Raw genomic sequence first — 15030 nt, 5'->3', positions numbered from 1 at the left:
TCGTTCTGCAATGCATCATCCCACAACTAACTTATTAGTCACATTTCTTGCAAGGCTTATAGTGATGAGCATTACCGAGAGGGCCCAGAGATACCTCTTCGACAATCGGAGTGACAAATCCTAATCTTGATCTATGCCAACTCAACAAACACCATTGGAGACACCTGTAGAGCATCTTTATAATCACTCAGTTACCTTGTGACGTTTGATAGCACACTAAGTGTTCCTCCGGTATTCGGGAGCTGCATAATCTCATAGTCATAGGAACATGTATGAGTCATGATGAAAGCAATAGCAATAAACTAAATGATCATAGTGCTAAGCTAACGGATGGGTCTTGTTAATCACATCATTATCTAATGATTTGATCCCGTTCATCAAATGACAACACATGTCTATGGCTAGGAAACTTAACCATCTTTGATTAACGAGCTAGGGATGAACTAGGGACACTCTGTTTGTCTATGTATTCACACATGTATTAAGTTTTTGGTTAGTACAATTCTAGCATGAATAATAAACATTTATCATGATATAAGGAAATATAAATAACGACTTTATTATTGCCTCTAGGGCATATTTCCTTCACCTGGCTGGCCCCCGGTGCCCATCTTCTGCTATATGATGTGCTTTGACCTGAAAAAAATCAAGAGGAAGTTTTCGGGACGAAGCATCGCCCTCTCGAGGCAGAACCTAAGCGGAACCAATCTAGGGCTTCGGTGGAGCTGTTATGCCGGGAAAGTTCCCTCCAAGAGGGGTAAATCGAAGCCATCGTCATCACCAATGATCCTCTCATCGAGAGTGGTCAATCTCCATCAACATCTTCATCAGCACCATCTCCTCTCAAACCCTAGTTCATCCCTTGCCTCCGATCTTTGTCTCCAAACCTCAGATTGGTACCTGTGGGTTGCTAGTAGTGTTGATTACTCCTTGTAGTTGATGCTAGTTAGTTTATTTGCTGGAAGATCATATGTTCAGATCCTTAATGATATTCAATACCCCTATGATCTTGAACACGAACATGCTTTGTGAGTAGTTACGTTTGTTGAGAGAAGTCTTGTTATAAGTAATCATGTGAATTTTGTATTCGTTCAATATTTTGATGAGATGTATATTGTCTTTCCTCTAGTGGTGTTATGTGAACGCCGACTACATGACACTTCACCATGATTTGGGCCTAGGGAAAGGCATTGGGAAGTAATAAGTAGATGATGGGTTGCTAGAGTGACATAAGCTTAAACCCTAGTTTATGCATTGCTTCGTAAGGGGCTCATTTGGATCCATATGTTTCATGCCATGGTTAGACTTGTCTTAATTCTTCTTTCGTAGTTGTGGATGCTTGCCAGAGTGGTTAATCATAAGTGGGAGGCTTGTCCAAGTACGGACAACACCCAAGCACAAGTCCACCCACGTATCAAATTATCAAAGTAACGAACGTGAATCATAGGAGCATTATGAAAACTAGCTTGACAATAATTCCCATGTGTCCTCGGGAGCTTTTTGCTTGATATAAGAATTCGTCCAGGCTAGTACTTTGCTATAAAAAGGATTGGGCCACCTTGCTGCACTTTAGTTACTTTTGTTACTTGTTACCCTTTACAAATTACCTTATCACAAAACTATCTGTCACCGATAATTTCAGTGCTTGCAAAGAATACCTTGCTGAAAACAGCTTGTCATTTTCTTCTGCTCCTCGTTAGGTTCGATACTCTTACTTATCGATATGACTACGATAGATCCCCTATACTTGTGGGTCATCACTTGGTCGCATGAGAGTTTTCTATATTGGATAAACCTGTTATGTTTATTAAAAAGCAAAAACTAATTAGATTGTGCACCATAAATAAAACATATGTAGCTACTTATAAGTTACTTTAATTAAAATGGACATAGGCATTAGAATATGTGTTGTTTCGACAGGAATGTTATACTTCAGCTCCGTGTGTGGTTCCTTTTTAAAGTTGTGTAGCCATTCTGCCTTGCAGTTTTAACGTTCATATTAGCCAACTTTGATATTCTCTTTTTGTACTCTTTGGATGATTATTACTAAAGCAAGGTAAGACTATCATACATATAATCAATAAGTTTTCTCTTACCTATCAGTTAATATTATGACCCCAGTTTGTGAGTGACAGTCGAATCCGACAGATCTCGGGTAGGGGCAAACTAAAGAATCCTCTAAAGATTAAGATCTTGTGTGATGTCTTTGTCATGGAACGACAAAAGGTAAATTAGCCAAGCGGAGTTAGAAGGGCACCAAAAATATTTTGTCATTGTGGAATCGATTCAAACCTTCACATGCCCCTTTGCTTGTCTGGCGCGGTGAGTGGTTCACATGCAGATGCGAAACGACATGTTAACTCCGATGTGAATTTTGGTGATAATGACATTGTACAATTATGAAGCTAATGGTTTACATGAGGATATGAAAGTTTTTGCCCCGATGAAGAAAGCGAATGTGGTTGGAAAACCATTAGTTCAAAAGCGATAAAAAAGATGACGCATTAATAATTTATATTGATTTCCTATTCTTTGAGTCGATAGAAATGATGGAATATGAAAAGATGTTCACGAAGAGTAAGAGTGGGATACATGCCTACAAACACACACCCTAGACTACCAAAGCTGGTATCCGATAGAATGTACTTGTTTCCTGATGAAGAGGCCTAAACCCTACGAAACCATCTACAAGTTCAGCCTGAGAGGTATTATCTAACCTGGAGATATTCCCGAATGGATCCCGAGTCTCCGGGGTTTTGGAACACCGAGTTTTCCTGGAACCACCATGCTCGTACAAAGATCTAGGTAACCGATAGATTGTGCGTGTGCACGGAGGGGAGGGTCGTATATTACCCACCTTCTTACATGAAAGAAGGGTTCTCGGAAAGAAACCCATTTTTAGCAGATGAAAGAACACCATTGTTGACGTATCTGATCTTCTATTGCTCCCTCTCTAGCCGATTAGATTTTCATTTGCAAAGAGGAAGAGAAAATGAGCCCTGGATTTTTTTTATTCCACCAAGCTTAATCCCTCTTGAATTCTTTGTGCTATTTATCATACTCTTGGGTTTATAGGTAACTCTATCAATTTTGGTGCTGCATGGAAGATTCCAAAACTGTGGATTAATTTTGGAAAATTTTTTAAGGTTTGGAGGTCATCCTCAAGGCCCATCACTTGTGAGGGAAGTCGAAGCTCATGGAGAAGAAGGCGAGGCATTTTGATATTGGGGATATCTTTATGTCCCCCATGCCTCTCCAATGGAGAAGTGGATACTCCAATGGCTGTGACCTTGGGGTACATCGTCATATCTGATATTTAATTTGTGCTCGTATCCAACTATATTGTTATCGGATTTTTTATCCTGGTTGGTACTAGTATAGGTTAATTCTAACTTCTCGAAAACTTTTACAATTATAGTCAATATAGTATACTAAGAAAGTTTACTAAAGGACATCACATCGAACATGGTTAAAATAGCTCATTACATATGATACTTCGACCCATCACCACCAGTTTGTTGTCGATGCGGGCACCATATCATTGCACCTACTTGACGCTATATATATTTGATATGGTGCCACATGGCACAATTGGCACAGTAGGATGACTGTGTGACACCCACACCACGCACAGAGCTCTAGGAAGGCTAGCTTGCATTGGGTGGCACGCCCAAGCACGCTATCTTTGCATTCTTGTTTACACTGTTTTATAATGTGTAACAAAGCAAATAAAATAATTTAAATGTATTGCCTTGCATAAAAGTACATCAATCTCTCAAAGAAATCCGACGTCTCTGCCATGCACGGGACCTACTGTACATGGAGGGAAATCCGCATCAGAAGAGAAAAATACAACGGACGTAGGAGAAAGATGTAGAAAATTCAGTAATTAACAGGCAAAGTTTATCATACCAGCAAATACAATCGATCGCCCCTATTATAGGTTAATTTGCGAAAGCTTTGAATAATTCACACACAAGGCTTCTGTAATTCTCAGTTAACTGGATGAATCCTTTGGTCTTCATAATTTCTCTAAACCTATCATGGTTCCGTACCATGTACTTGATGCAGAAATCCTTCAGTTGCTGGCGGTTGTTTCTCTCAGCAAAATCCAGAGTAAAACCCACGGTGTTGACATCTAGCGTCTTGCTCAGCTTGTTGGCGCAAAGCAGCTTCAATCTTTCCATGGCGTACCGATCGGCCATGATGAGCAAATGTTGGGCCATGTTTGTAGCGTCTTCGGTGGTCTCCTCCATGAATGCTGGCAGTGAGTCCTTGTACATGTAATGTAGCAGGACCTCGAAAACTCTAGCGTCCATGTCCTTGATACGGATGCTGCTTCTCCTACTCTCCACCATGGAGCCACACAGTTGTGCACGAAATACTGGCAACTGCACGGCGAGGATGCAACCGTGCACCTTGAACCTCTTGAACAAACCGATCTTGACGGTCATGTCCGCTTTGAGGCCGTTCTCAAGAAGTCCACCAATTTTATTGATCATTTCCAAGGGTGACACGGCCACGACGTTGTCTTCTGTGTGGTCGTCGAAGCTCTCAGAGGTAATGACCTCGATAGTGCACTTGATCACTAGGCAGTCATCTTTGACGCATCCCGATGCAGCTAGACCGGCCTTGCATACTAACTTGATGTAACCCCATGACGATGATCCAGACTTGAAGTCGCGTGTCTCGCCGCCTCTTCTATCCCCCCCCCCCTCCCCCCTTGCGTGTCAAGGGTGGACGTGTAACTGAGTCAAGTATAAAAAACTATGATACGGGGCACGAGTTGAGGGTGGACTTGCAATTGAGATGAAAAGCAAAACACACCCCTATTGCGAGTCGAAGGTGGACTTGCAACCGGGATAACAATAAACTATGGGCCTAGTTGCGAGTCGAGGGTGGACTTGCAATTGAGACAACGACAAACTGTGATCCTAGTTTTTTTTTAGAACGAAGACGCTGGGAGCGTCCGGCTTTAAATTAATAAAGCCCACATCGAAACAGGCAGAGTGTCGAACACACGGTCATTACACTTCGGAGACAAAAGCCAGAGCTACACAATGAACAAAAGACTGGCAAGGTTCTAAGCCTGGCAGCGATTGAGTTACAAGGCCGAAGCCCATGGCCTTGAGCGCGCAAGCTCGCCAACAAAATAAGTTGCCCACCCTTAGGTTGGCAACACCGGCTCCATAGCCGAGACGTAGACCTGGTGAACACGGACTTGGACAAGCTTCATGAGATCAGCGTCCTTATGCTTCGCCAACGGACTCCATTGCTGCAAGAGGATAGAGCATTTGCAAATGATGTTAGCCGGGTGCGACGGGTACTATCCTTCGATGGTAAATTTGTTACGGGTCAGCCACAAGGACCAAAGCATCGCCCCTATACTAGTCCATAACACCCTCTTGCTCTGGCCCTGAACCGAGTCCAGGAGAGCCACGAGCTCGGACGAGGAGCGCGGGTCCCAAGAGACCCCAGCCGCCTCGTGCACTGTACGCCAAGCGAAACACGCAAGAGGGCAGAGGAAGAAAACGTGATTACCATTCTCTGGGTTCCCGCATAGCACGCACGGCCCTGTTGTCGGGCCATTCCTTTTAGCAATGTTAACGGGTGTAGGAAGACGGTCCCGGAGTAATTGCCAAAGAAAAACTTTGATCTTCAGCGGAATGCGCGCTTGCCAGAGACCTTTGACCTCTCTCTATACCGACCCTTGGCACAGTTTGTGGTATAAAGACTTGACGGAGAACTTCCTGGACGCATTGAGGTGCCATGACACCCTATCGTGCTCCTATGTTAGCGACACGGGGGACACAAGGTCCAGCAGAGCCTCCCACTTTGTTGTTTCCTGCTCATTTAGGTTATGACAGAAGGCAATGGCCTGAAGATCTGCCAATGCCTCTGCCATCCTTTGGTTTGGCATCACCGCAAGAGCATAGAGCTTTGGGAACTCTTCCCAGAGCGGTCGAGAACCCACCCAGAAATCTAGCCAGAAACGGGTGGAGCGACCGTTGCGAACTGAGAACTTGGCTCCTTGATCAAACGCGGATCTTATGGCTGTAGGTCTTGCCAGGAAGGGGAGCCCCTTATTTCCCCTTCAAAGAAATTCCCATTAGGGAAGTACTTAGCCCGTAAGATGTCAACCCATAGACCTGTCGCTCCTTGCGAGAGCTTCCAGATCCATTTACACATCAGCTCAATATTCTGCAGTCTGGTATTGATGATCCCTAATCCTCCCAAGGATTTGGGCCTACAAGCCACTGCCCATTTTACCATATGGTATTTACGCTTTAGGCCTGACCCTTCCCAAAAGAATCGGGCGCGTGGCGTGTCCAACTTGGCATGAACCCCTTCTGCCAAAAGGAAAAGGCCCATAGCAAACATAGGAAGCGAGGAAAGGCTTGAGTTGGTGAGAACCAATCTTGCCGCTAAGGACATGAACTTGCCTCGCCAAGGACTCACCTTCTTCCCCGCCTTCCCAGTTAAGGGAGCCCACTCGTCTATCGCCACTCTACGTGGCGCTAGAGGCAATCGCAGATATGTAAAGGGGAATTTTCCCACTTTACAATTGAGCAGGTCTGCGATGTGACGCCCCTCCTCGCTGTCTATCCCCATAGACAGTACTTCGCATTTGTGAAAATTAATTTTGAGACCGGACATCATTTCGAAACTTAGCAACAAAGCCTTCATCGTAGCGATGTTGTAATTGTCCGGCTGGAATAGTAGCAATGTATCGTCTGCGTACTGCAAGTGCGAGATCCCCCCTGGGATTAGGTGGCCGACCACTCGCTTGATGTGGCCTGCCGCGGTCGCCCTGCGCAACATGGCTGCGAGGGCGACGACCACAAAGTTGAACAGGAGCGGAGACATGGGGTCACCCTGACGCAGTACCCGCTTGTTCCGGAAGAAGTTCCCTACTTCTCCGTTAACCGAAATAGCTGTCTGGCCACCCGTGACCAGCTCCATAATTCGGTGCACCCACATAGCCGAGAAGCCTCGGCTTAGCAGGACCTGACGCAAAATATTCCAGTTCACGCGATCGTACGCTTTCTCAAAGTCTAATTTCAGGAGAATGGCCGGTTCCTTTGTGCGTTTTAGTTCGTGGATGATCTCCTGATGTGCAAGGGAGCCCTCCAAGATGTTACGGCCGCGAATGAATGCAGTTCGGGTACGACTAATGGTGCGATGCGCTATCAGGACCAGGCGAGAGGTGGTGGCTTTTGAATAGATCTTGAACGGGTCGTTGATGAGCGCTATCGGCCTAAATTGACGGATGTTATCTGCCCCTGCCACCTTTGGGATCAGCGAGAGGATCCCATAATTGAGCCTAGAGATATCTACCGTACCACGCATAAAGCCGTTACACACTGCGAACACTGGCCCCTGCAGGATCGACCAGAAATGTTTGAACATGACAACAGGCCAGCCGTCCGGGCCTGGAGCAGTGTCAGTCTTCATGCTCTTGAGATCCGCGCCGATTTCCTCGGGCAAAAAGGCGAGCCCCAGCTCCTTATTTTCCTGGTCAGTGACAAGCTGGGAGGGATCCCATATGTTAGCGCGCACCCCAGCACGCTGCTCTTCGCTCGTCCCAATTAGTTGGATGTAGAAATCGTAAACGTGGCGGGTGATGGCCTCTTGAGCCTGCAGCAAACCCTGATCGGATTGCAAGCGGATGATTGCACATCTACGCCGTCTCCCATTGGCGTAGGTGTGGAAGTACTTAGTGTTAGCGTCCCCTTTAAGGATCCACTTTAGGCCACCCGGACACCTCCAGTACTCCTCTTCCGCTCGCAGCAAGGACTGAACCTGGTTCTCCAACGCATAGCGTCGAGCCCACTCCTATTCAGAGAAAGGCCGCGCGTCCGCCTGTTGGTCGAGGCTCGCGATCTCTACTAAAATGCCCTCTCTTAGCGATCTGTCCTGCCTTCCCAAGTTGGCTCCCCAGCCCTTGAGGCTGGCCCGAAGGCGGCTCCCTGCAGCGATGTAGAAGTCCATGGGGCCCCTCTGATGGCCCACCTGGCTAACACAGGCCGACCACTTCTCTCTAAAAATGGAATCGAAATCTGGATTTTCAAACCACACCGTTTCGAAGTAAAACCTAGGACTACGCCTAATCCTTTCCTCCCATGAGGCCAGGATTAGTGGCACGTGATCCGACCCGATCCTGGTCTCAGCAACTAGCGAGAAGAGAGGGTATATCAGTTCCTATTCTGGGGAGATGAACACTCTGTTAAGCACCGAGCGCACCGGGTCCAATTGCTTGTTCGTCCAAGTGTAGCGTGCCCCAGATCTGGCTAACTCCCTAATAGCCGTCGAGGCAATCGCGTTGTTGAACATAGATACCCTGGTCCAATTAATGTTGCTGTTGTTCTTATCCGCACCCGAGCGGATAAGATTAAAATCTCCCCCGGCCACAAGGGGAGTGAGCGTAGTGCTCACCGCAAACACCTTCGCTTGCAGTTCGGCTAGAAACTCTGCTGAGCGCGCGTGATCCACTAGCCCATAGACCTGGATCACCACCAGCTCCCTCTGAAACTGACTGTGGCGAATGTGGCCGGCAAGGAAAAAAGTGCCCACATCCCACGCTAACACCTCATAGACTGCTTGGTCAAAGCCCAGCAGCTTACCCCCTGAGTGCCCATTAGCAGCAAGGTGGTACCAGGAGAACCTCTCCAAGGGGTCGATCGACAACAACTCGTGATGCCGAAAGTCGGATTTATTGGTCTCTTGCAAGGCTACGATATCAATCCCTTCTTTCCGCATGTATTCTTTCAACTAGGATCGCCTACCGACATGGCCGAACCCACGTATATTCCAAAATATAGCCCACATCTAAATGATTCTGTTTCGGAGGCGGATGCCCCGTGAGGACACCGGTTTGGCCACGCGCCTCACCTTGACCCTGCAAGGCGAGGGGGGGAAACCCCTGTTGCCAACACCACCTCATCGGGCCGAGTCGCTAGTGCCTGCGAGGCCTCTGCCTCCTGCCCTAGCTGATCAGCGCGTGCAGCAGCCGTGGCTACGATCGCCGCTTGCGCCTGCTCTGTCGCACACAACAGAGGAAGCAGCTCGCGCATGCCCCCCCCCAGCGCACGACGCGTCCACACCACTCTCCTGCAATACCTCACTAAGATGATCATCTGAAAAAGACTGTAGAATCGTAAAGCGTGGGGGAGGGTTACCTGACATCTCGAGATTCTTCTGCGCCTGCATGAGCTGGGCCTGCTGCATCGCCGGCAGGCCAGCCTTAGCACCCCGGGAGCGCGAGCTGGAGCGGACCGGGGCCGCGGCCACTGCCTTGGACCGCTTGGCCTGCACGATCGGGGCCACCTTGGAAGCCTACTGGAAGAGGGCGTCGCCAATGGGCTGCGTGAGGGGAGCGGCGAGCGCCATCACCGACTGGCACGGAGTTGGCGGTGCGCCCAGCTATTCCATGGGCCTGATCCCGTCCGTGACCACCTTGCGCCTCGCGAGCTTCTTCGCCTGCCGCACGGATCCACTCTTGCTGCCTCCCTGCTCACCCGAAGCCGGCGACCCAGCCAAGGATGGGAGGATGGTTCTTGCAGACAGCAGAATCGGCATGCGCTCCCCCGCTGGCACACCTGTGTCACAGGACGCCGTGATCCCCTTGTCAAGCAGAGCCGCAGCATGAGGGGACACCATCCCCATGTTGGAGCCATATTGGTTAGCTACGTCCACCTCCATCGCCACCACCGCTGTCGAGGCGAGGGCTTGATGCTTCTGGGCCGACGGCGAGCCCGCACCCCTGATGTCGAGCTTCTCCCAAGCCGTCGTGTCGAGGATCCTAGTTACGAGTCGAAGATGGACTTGCAATTAAGACAACTACAAAACGATAACCCAATTGTGAGTGAAGGGTCGACTTGAAATGTAGCTCAAAGTGAGAGAGTTACTTTATTAAAAACTGAACCGCACCCACTACATTGAGTGAGAAAAGCTGATACACACACAATGTGAAAACTGACACAATCCGGAAAACAAACGCGAGGCGCTAAATGGCCCAGCGCACGACGACGCATAACCGACCACCTCGGGTCTGTTCACTAGGTGGGTGTGTGGTAGGGTTAGGGTTGAGGGAGACGCTGCCGAGGCCGTTACGGTGGTGTCGCGTCAGAATAAGTTTCTCCGGGATCCGTTCACGGTCAGGCGAGGCTTTTGCCCTCGTCTAGGAGCCAGCGGTGTTGGGGATCCCCGGATCTCGTCGAGGTCGCGGGCTGTGGTGGTTGGAGGTCCATCGGCACTGGCCGTTGGATCCTCGGATGGGCGATGGAGGGGTCTTCTCTCAAGATTCAGGGATGATGACACCGAGCTCCGGAGATCTTCTTGTGTTATGGTTGTTTTAGGGTACTCTAGGTATTCATGGTCCTTTGTTTTTGCGTTTCAGTGTGCTTGTAAGGGTCACCTACTCTGTACTGATTCGTGATTTGAATGAACAATTTCTCAAAAAAACAAAGGACGAAAGCCGCGAAACGGTCAACAACGTGACACGTATCAAAACACTGCACAAAAATTCAGGAACAAAAGATCGTACATTTAAAAATTTACATGAGACATTGCTAAATCTCTTCCCGATGAGTTACAACCTATGTGAAAAATAAGCTTATTTTCAATAAAGGGAATATAATAAAATCGTGAAGATATCAATTACACCCGGCCTCTGAAACAATGCAATACCCTAATGGCATTGTGGACGCACACAGCCAGAAAAAGAAGAAGAAAAAACTAAAAAACAAAAGCCCCGCTACAGAATTCCAGTCCATGCAGCAACAGTACAACCACCTGCAAAACAACATCAGAAGTCCAAGTTCTCCAAAAATGACGCCTCAAAGAAGGAAATAGTGCACAAGCGTCGTCGTCACCCGATCATAGATCTTGGATTTTCACCCCGAAGATAGTCATCACTCTCAAAACAATGCCTTCAACAAGACCATTGCCAGGCACAACCAATTAAGGCCATACTTTGGAGTTTTCACCCTGATAGGTAAGACTTTGAACTGCACCAGTGCTGCCGCCTCCACTTATATACCGCTGCTACAAAATCAGAAACTCCAAGCAAGTTCCTCATCACCACAAAGGATCCAATCATCATTACTAGTCTTCCGATCTCGGCTTTCATGACATTTTCCACCTCTGACTTCACCATGGAACTAAACATATCCCATGATGGCAACAAATAGCAGAGCTTCGCACCGCTCCCTCCTTAAAAGAGAACCAGTGGGCACGACCGAATCCCACCCGATCCAGCAATCTCCAGGCATAACGCGCCCATGGGAGTTCGCCTTCGGGAACCCGACACTTCGACCAGATCAAGAAAGATAGGCGGCAGGAGGATCTTCGTCTTGTCACTTGAGGAACCCTAGGACCGCCCCGTTAAATCAGGCCGAGCATGTAGCCCCCACGCCGCCGCGGCACCCCGGATCAGATCGGGGCGGTGCGCAGATCTAGCGCCGCATCGGGAGCAGCAGGGACGCCGAGAGAAGGGCGCCTTGCCTATAGCCAACAGCGCGCCGCCGCGCATGGAGGAGAAGGCCACGCAAACGCCATGGCTGGCCGCCGCCTCGGCCTTGAATTTGAGGGGAAAACGCCTCACCGCGAAGGAGAGCTCGCCCCGCCGCCACTGTCCGTGGCACGGGCTTAGCCTCGTCACCTCCTCCGGCGATGGCGAGGGGGGATGGTGGGGAGGGGCTTGAGGTGGCCGGCGGCTGGGTCTCCCCCCGCATCGCCCGTAAAAAATAGGCTCATATACTCACACTTACGCAAACATGGAAGACAACGAGAAAAACGGTCACCAGTGCAACCTAAAAATCGGTCCGACAACACAAGCACCAGCACGACCGAAGGCACATGCATGTGAACAAAACAATTTTACATGAAGCATACATGTCCGATCGAGTGGTGAACAACTTAGGTGTAAAATCATCTAGATGAGAATTAACAAATCCACAAAATAACAATAACAATATTTAAAATAAAAGTAAAAAAATAAAAAAAACAAGGAGAATTTAATGGGGTTGATCATCAACCTCTAGCCAGTTTAACACGACTCGTCTGGACTGATCACGCTTGTTTGCTCGGACTTCAAGCATGCATGCATGCATGTCATAGATTGCGTGACATCCCAACTCACGAAAGAAACGCCTCCCAGGTCGCACGCGCGTGCGGCTCCGGAGGCCCCCAAAACCCTAGACCAAGAGAGGCCCAGATCCCCCGCTTCGGCCGCTGCTGGAGGCGCACCCCCCGGCGGGCCCCTTCGCGTGGAGTGGACGTCTGCGGGGTTGCCTTGGTGATGGGATAGCCGGCGGCGGGATCCATGGCGGGGGCAGCGGGATTCGCGGCGGCTGTCCCTGGCGCACGGCGGAGGCACGGCGGAAAGGTGGACTCAGGCCAGGTGCGTAGCAGAGTGGCGGCGGAGGCTGGGGCACCGGCTCAGATGGGGGCGACGACGCGAGCCCCGGGCTATGGCGGCGGCGGTGCTGTGAGGCCCTGCCAGGAAGGAGTCCATGGCGGGCAGCGGGCTGCCTGCCGCCTTAGGGTGCTGGGCGCGCTGGGTTACCTGGGTTGCTCCCGGATGTGATGGCGCTGGAGTGGTGGAGGGAGGTGTTGGCCAGATCGCATTCCGCCAGATTCAATCCAGCCTTGGGGCTGAGTTCGTTGCACGGCAGTCCCCTAGTGCGGGTGAAGGCCGTCGTGCTGGATGCAGCTCTTGCACGACATGGTTAGCTGCTACGGCTCCTCATCTGGGTGGTTTGTGGTTGTTGGGTCGCGTTCTCTTGGCAGTGCGGGTGTGGGTGGACCTCGGTTGCACGGCTTCGATGGCAAGTTGCTGCGGCGACGGCTGTGCGAGACTCCATGGTCGGTACTACCTATGCCTGGAGGTGTGGAGATGCGTGGCATTACGGATGAAAATCATGTTCGGTTGTGGCCGGGCCGGCGGCGATGGCACCCGTGGGTGTCATTTCCCTCCTTGGAGGCGTCGCCGAGTGTGTCGCCATCTCCCTCGCTCGCTTGGTGTTGGCAATTGTCTCCGGGCGAAAGCCTTGATCCGGTGCTGGATCGGCACGATGGCAGCGTCATCAATGTCGTTCTGCTATTGGGTGCATCGTGCCAGGAGACATGGTTTGGTTGTCCCATGTTGCACTCCTCCGGTGTTCGCCGCTGCCCATCATCATTCACTAAGGCGCTATGTACGGTCTTCGCGGTGATTTCAAGACGGCGCCTTCCTCAGGTCAGATCGAGTCCTGCCATCCTCTTGCCATCTCCTTTAGGCATCAAGGGAGGATGGTGCGTCGACAAGAGATGCTTGGCGGAAGCTGCTGCTCTTCGGTGGTGACCGATGTCGGTCGAGACGCGGCAATGTTTTCGGTGTTGGACAGTCTCTTTTGCTTTGTAGTTGTGTTGTCGTTGGTGGCTGTCTTTGGACTAGCCGGATGTGGAGTTGGTGCTATGCTTGTTATTCGTAGTAGGTGTTAGTTGTCTTGTAATTGTTATTCTCTTCTTTTATAAAGCTATGGTACGCATTTTGCGTACTTTCGAAAAAAATAAATTGCGTGACGTGAGAGCTAATTAACATTATTTGAAATACTTCCTGGACGAACAACAAACAAGAAAAATAAGAATGCACTGAGATGAGAAAAGAGAACAAATCTTAAAGAGCTTTTATCCTATGATGATAAAGTTAGATGTGCGGTACTATTTTACATCTAGACCTGAAAAGCAAATTTGTAAAATAATTTAATTTAATAATGTAATGCCTCGCATAAAATTACATCAATCTCTCAAAGCAATCCGACTTCTCTGCCATGCACGGGACCTACTGTACATGGAGGGAAAACTCTAGCGTCCATGTCCTTGATGCGGATGCTGCTTCTCCTGCTCTCCAGCATGGAGCCGCACAGCTGCGCACGGAAGACTGGCGACTGCGCGGCGAGGATGCAACCGTGCACCTTGAACCTCTTGAACCAGCCGATCTTGACGGTCATGTCCGCTTTGAGGCCGTCCTCAAGAAGTCCGCCGATATTCTTGATCAGTTCGGAGGGCGGCACGGCCACGACGTCGTCTTCTCCATGGTCGTCGAAGCGCTCAGAGGTAATGACCTCGATGGTGCACTTGATCACTAGGTAGTCGTCTTTGATGCATCCCGATGCAGCCAGATCGGCCCTGCTTACGTACTTGATGTAACCCCATGCCGATGACGGTGCTCCGGACTTGAAGTCGCACGTCTCGCCGCCTCTTCTGTTCTTCTCCCCCTTTTCCGGCGACGTAGGGTCTTGGAGGGAGAACCAGAAGCTCGCTCGGACCTCGCCCTTTGCTATGTTCTCCAAGTAGAGGAAAACCGACGTATGCTCTCCGCCGGCTGTCGTATTGACGGCTTCCTTATTGCGTCGTCCTTCTGCTTCAGGCCGTAGGGGTAGTATCTGATAGCCCAGTCGTGGCCGCCGATGCGGAAGGTCTTGGACATGATGCATAGGTCGGTGCCTTTGACCAGGGAGTGCCCGGAGATCTTGAACAGGTGCACACCGGTGACGGACGACAAGCGGTTCGTCAAGGCGGTCACGTTTTCCATGGCCGCTGCCGCCGGGAGATTGCGCGAGCGTATGGAAAGACTATACGACCAACACCTAGGTTTTGACTTGTTACAAGGAAATTAGCTACTCCCTCCTTCCATCTATATAGGGCCTAATGTATTTTTTAAGACCGCCTTTGACTATTGACAAGATTAATAATACATGACATGCACAATATGAAAATGAAATCATTGAAAGCTCCTTTCACACATGAATTTAACGGTGTGCTTTGTGTAAGTTGCATGTCATATATTATTGCTTTAATATTTGGTCAAAGTTAGCCTCGAAAAACACATTAGGCCCTATATAGATGGAAGGAGGGAGTATGTTAGAAGTAATCTTGTCTGGTAGATTAATGAGTTCAAGCTAAATTGATTAGTGCTATGAGGTGTCTTGGATGCACACGTGTGTAACAAAGTAGTAGGACTGGTCAAGTCACGTTAGGAGTTGG

At 49.5% G+C, this 15030-nt stretch overlaps 1 pseudogene; it reads right to left on the bottom strand.

Annotated features, from left to right (window-relative positions):
- Window positions 1-3944: 3944 nt before the first annotated feature.
- LOC125516562 lies at window positions 3945-14578 on the bottom strand (annotated as a pseudogene).
- Window positions 14579-15030: the final 452 nt, after the last annotated feature.

The sequence above is a fragment of the Triticum urartu genome, chromosome 6 (assembly GCF_003073215.2).
Source record: "Triticum urartu cultivar G1812 chromosome 6, Tu2.1, whole genome shotgun sequence".
NCBI lineage: Eukaryota > Viridiplantae > Streptophyta > Magnoliopsida > Poales > Poaceae > Triticum > Triticum urartu.
This window is presented reverse-complemented; position numbering and strand designations above follow the sequence as displayed.